Genomic DNA, 5949 nt, shown 5'->3' on the forward strand with positions numbered 1-5949 from the left:
TGCCTCAAATCAGAGTCCTTCGGAACACAAATTCTTCCTCGGAAACACAGAACTCCTTCGCCATTTAACCCAAACTCAGAAGTTTCCCCTTCCTTAACTTGTTGGAAACGAGCGACCAAAGACTCATCTTCCAACTGCTTTTCCTTAATCTGGTCCATCCAGGTTGGCCTTACTTGCAATTCACCAACAAAGCGCCATCATCATCTGAGACTCAAACGAGCAAACATTGCTCTCGGATCGAATCTGGTTCTATGACTTAAAGCATCGGCTACCACATTAGCCTTGCCTGGGTGATACTTGATCGAACAGTCATAATCCTTAAGCAACTCAATCCATCTCTTTTGCCTAAGGTTCAGCTCCTTCTGAGTCAACAAATACTTAAGACTCTTGTGGTCTGTGTATATAATACACCTCTCTCCATACAAGTAATGTCTCCAAATCTTAAGTGCAAATATCACTGCCGCCAATTCCAAATCATGAGTAGGATAGTTCCCTTCATGAGGCTTAAGCTATCGTGATGCATATGCAACCACCTTACCCTCTTGCATTAACACGCAACCCAAACCCACGTGTGATGCGTCACTGTACACAGTAAAATCCTTCCCAGATTCCGGCTGAATTAACACAGGTGCTTCAGTCAGAACTTTCTTTAACTTCTCAAAAGCTTCATGTTGCTTCTTAGTCCATACAAACGGTACTCCTTTCCTTATGAGTTTTTTCAAAGGTGCTGCCATCACAGAAAAACCTTCCACAAACCTTCTGTAGTATCTTGCCAGTCCTAGGAAACTCCGTATTTCCGACACTGACCTAGGCAGCTTCCACTCCAAAATTGCTTTAATTTTTCGAGAGTCCACCTTAATCCCCTCAGCAGAGACCGCATGTCCTAAGAAGGTTACCTCCCTCAACCAAAATTCACACTTGCTGAACTTCGCAAGAAGTTCCTTCTCCCTTAACACTCGCAGCACTATACGGAGATGCTCATCATGTTTCGCTTCAGTTTCAGAATATACCAGGATATCATCAATGAAGACGACTACGAATCGATCCAAGAATGGTTGGAACACCGATTCATCGATCCATAAATGCTTTGCAGGAGCGTTAAATCGATCAAATGGCATAACCAAAAACTCGTAATGACTATACCGAGTCTTGAATGCCATCTTATGGATATCCGCCTCCTTAACCCTTAACTGATGATATCCAGATCGGAGGTTGATCTTAGAAAATACAGAAGCTCCTCTAAGTTGGTCGAACAGATCGTCAATCCTTGGCAGTGGATACTTATTCTTAATTGTCAGTTTGTTCAACTGGCGATAATCAATGCACATCCGCATTGTACCATTATTCTTCTTTACGAATAGCACCGGTGCTCCCCATAAAGACACGCTTGGCCTAATGAAGCCCCTATCCAACAACTCTTAAATTTGTGCCTTTAGCTCCACCAACTCCTTCTGTGCCATTCTATAAAGTGCGATAGACACTGGTGTCGTTCCAAGCAATAAGTCGATTCCAAACTCCACTTCTCGGTTCTCCTCCGGAAAAACATCTTGGAACTCCTTTACAGTCCTAACCTTATCCACTGACAATCCCTCCTCTTCTGACTGACTTACAAATGCCAAATAGGCCTCACAACCTTTCCGAATCCACTTTTCGGCTCTTAAAGCCAACACCACATTGGACAAATAATTCATTCGCTCACCTATCACCATAACCTCCTCATCCTTTGTGGTCTTTAACACTATTAGTTTAGCAGCACAATCCAGGGTCGCCTTATGCTTAACAAGCCAGTCCATTCCCAAAATGAGATCAAACTCTCCGAACGGTAACTCCATCAGATCTCTAGGAAAATCCTACCTTGAGTTTCTAAGGGTACATCCTATACGGTTTGTCTACCCTAACCGAAAGTGACCCAAAGGACTTAGTACAGATACCCTACTCACAATCTCCTCGGAAGCGGTCAAGTTGTCCATAATCCATTCGTGGCCTCCAACCAATATTCCGCCACATTCGGGCCATACCGACACGCCCCAAAGATCTCCGCTCAGTTAGCCAAGTCGTTCGAAATAGATCCCGAACTCCATTGCCGTGCCTCTCAAAGCAACCCTTTCCGAACACGAAGCATTGCTCGTGATAGGGCATCATCCCGCACCATGGCCATGAGACTCTACCTCATTTGCCGGTGGTACGGTGCATCCACCGGCATATGTCCCAAGACAAAGATCTCACTCGAGCACTTCCTCGGCCCGTCTCGCCTCTTTCACGAACGCTCTTGTACTCATATCGTATTATCTTGATTACGAATTTTATGCATTGATTCAATATTCCAGTGTTTATTATAGATGTTTTATGAATCAGATAGTAATTCAGAGTTTGTTTTCGCAGAATCGAAGTCTAGTTACAGTTTCAGTCTCTTATCAAATTTTTCTATGGTTTCAGTATCATCCTATCTAGAGTATCCTAGCAGGACTTTAGTACAGACAGATAATTTAGGAAAATATTCAGAAAAATTCATAATACTTACAGACTTGAGCCGGAGATTCGGAATGCCACCTTCTAAAGATCTAAATTTTGAAAATCGAGTTTTTCACATTCTTTATAAAATTTTCACTTTCGAAAATCTTTATTTTTGTAAACTCATTCCACAGCCGAGTTGTTGCAACCTAAGCTCTGATACCACTAAATGTAACACCCCAAACTCGGCCCAGACGTTATGACCGGATCCGACATGCCACATCGAAGCGTTCAAAACATTTTATATTGTTGATCCGAAAAACTTACTTAGTGTTTTAAAGATAATTTCATTACGAGTTAAAGTGAATGGAAGTCATGCACCGGTAGGAAGCTGGAAAAGAGGTGGTGAGTCCATCGGATTGCTTAAGTACCAAGCTCCTTCGGATCCAATCCTAGACATGCATACCGCCATTGCCACACCTTAACGTCATGGATATTTCTAGGAAACCGATTTGATTAAGTCATTTTTAGGAAAAGTGATTAATTTTGGAAAATACTTTCATTGCGGAAGCTTTGCTTGTTGTCGTGTTATTTTGAAATCAATTATTATTTTTAAAAACGCGCCCTAAAGCTATCCAATTTTAACAGTTAAAATAAGTAATACCTATCTTAGTAATACATATTAAAACCATAAAAAATAATCAAGCGGCCTTATTACATTTAAAAAAAATCCCAAAACTTCAAACGTAAATAAAAGGATGTCCAGTTCACTAGAAAAAAAATCAAACTTTCAGAACGGGTGGCCACTCCGAATTCCCTCATAGCTCCAAGCCCACTATGGTTAAGGATTTCCTGCGTGGATGAAAATAAAAGAGGTGAGTTTGGGGAAACTCAGTGTGTAAATTAACCCAACCATAGCCTATATCAGCTCAAACCACAGAAATATAATAAGTTGGCCTTAGCCCAGAATAGAATTCAGAATAAAGCCCATAGGTCCATAACAGAACAGAACAGATATTACATGTTTATGCAGAAACCTAACCATATCCAACCGTATACACCCCCGTGCCAACCTTACACCGTGTGGGGAGACAACTCGACCCACCCAATCGCTACACACCACAGAAATCGAGCTAGGCTGCCAGATATTGTGACGGAGTCACCAGATACAGTTATTGTGGCAGAGCCACCAGAACAAATATGTGTGGCAGAGCTACCAGATCAGATAATTGTGGCATAGCCACCAAGACAGATATATGTGGTAGAGCCACCAGATCAGATAATTGTGGGATAGCCACCAAAACGCTTCCTCCATAATATAACCCATGTCCCCATGCAACAGATATATAATCATGGCATACATCATACAGAATCAAATCGTCATGCTTTTCAGTCAAAATTAACCTTAGGGGTATAACGGTAATTTTGCACCTAAGGGTATAATAGTAATTTTCCATACATAGGGGTATTATAGTAATTTAGCTGCTTTTAGGGTTTTCATGCATATCCTAACTATTTACATACTATCAGAACACTTACCGCGCATACTTACCAAATTGGGCCCGTTGGCTCATGAACCCGATCGTTGGCCCAATAAGCCCAAATTATCAAAATGTACGAAATCGCGCGTACTGCAGTTTATTACTTTAGATTACCAAATATACAAACCCAACTATCTTACGAGCATTCGCTTTTCGTAAATTCCCAAAATACCGACTTTTCTAAGATTTCACTTTTCGCTTTTGCCAATCTAGTCTATGAGAGGGTGTCGATTACACACACATTTGCGATATATCTTGACGAGATCCACACACGAACCGCCTACAATTGGATTACTAACACGTTAATCTAACTATTCAAATACAAACTACGTATTAACCCCTTACAATATTCGCCAACCACACCTACAGATCATAGTAAGCTTATAAGAAAACAATAAGCAACTCATTAACAAATTTTTGTCAATGTTTACCACATAATCATAATTTCACTGCAAGCTGTCTTCCTGAGCAACAGTCACTAAATTATTTATAACTGAAGCCACGAAACTCCAAATCAAGTGTCGTTAATTTTCTCTGAAAATAGACTCATATATCTTCTATTCATAAAATTTTCAGAATTTTTGGTATGGCCAATCAATACCAGATTTTTCTTAAAGTTTCCCATGTTTCACTGTTTGACTAATCTGACCACTCTTCATTACGAATCAAATTTCTCATTGTACAGAATTCAAAATATGTTCTCGTTTATTCCATTTGAAACTAGACTCATTAAACTTTAATTACATAACTTATGAAGCTTCTAACTCATCTCTCACAATTTATGGTAATTTTCCAAAGTCACGTTACTACTGCTGTCCCAAGCAGATTTATTACCAAATCACTCTTTCACACCTAACTTGCATGCTTGTTATTTAAACATGTATATCACCAATCAATCATCACATATCTATGATTTTACTTAAGTATAATCTCCATTTCATCATTTTAAAGCATAACATGTTAGCTGATTTTTCCCCTTAGCATCTAAGGCACATGCATGCTCATTTGTTTGGCTCAACTTCACCTATCTTCCATTTTTCATCAAAAGAACATGAAACAACAACCATTTCCTTCATTTTAATTTATGACTAAATGCTCACAACACAACTAAAAACCAAAATATGCTTCAAGAGTTAAGGTAGAATCAAGAAGAACTCATGAACATCAAGATAGAAGCAAATTACCATGAACTTACCTTCAATTTTCTTCCCCAAGTGACCGAACATTCAAGAGCTTTCTCCTCTCCTTTCTCTTCTCTAACTTTCGGCTATGATGAACAAAGATGGACAAAACTTTGTTCTTTTCACCCATTTTTCTTTTAATAAAATTTCATATTTCATCCATTTAATTATTTAATACAAAAGACATGAAATGCCCATCATGGAACATTTACCTGAACCATTATCATGGAACATTTACCTAACCCATTATCATGGAATATTTACCTAATCCATTATCATGGAACATTTACCTAACCCATTATCAATTTGTACCATGAATTATGGATATCAAGTGCTCATATTGTCTACAACAACATGATGGCTGGCCACTTCATGTAAAATGGGAGGTTTGTCATGCAAATCCTCCTATTTTGCACTCCTATTTATTTGGCCACTTCAATTTAGCCTATAGCATTTTCAAACAATTTCATATAGGTTCTATTTCATAATTTCACCCCCTTTTTCTTATGGAACAAAAATTAACTAAAATTGCCGGGTTCTATCTTAAGCTTAGGCCTTCTAGAGGCCCACTAACATAATTAAACCTATGCCAACATTCACAGAATTCCCGAAAATTGGGGCGTTACAGTTTCCGAATGGTTCAACGGGCATTCCAAGAAAATGAATGAATAAGTGAATATGTATTCGATTCAAGCACATTCGAACTGTGTACTATATTTGAAAATGAAAGGTAAGTATATGTGCAAATGATGATCTATGATCCAAGTATATGAATA

Source organism: Gossypium arboreum, chromosome 5, assembly GCF_025698485.1.
Source record: "Gossypium arboreum isolate Shixiya-1 chromosome 5, ASM2569848v2, whole genome shotgun sequence".
Taxonomy (NCBI): Eukaryota; Viridiplantae; Streptophyta; class Magnoliopsida; order Malvales; family Malvaceae; genus Gossypium; species Gossypium arboreum.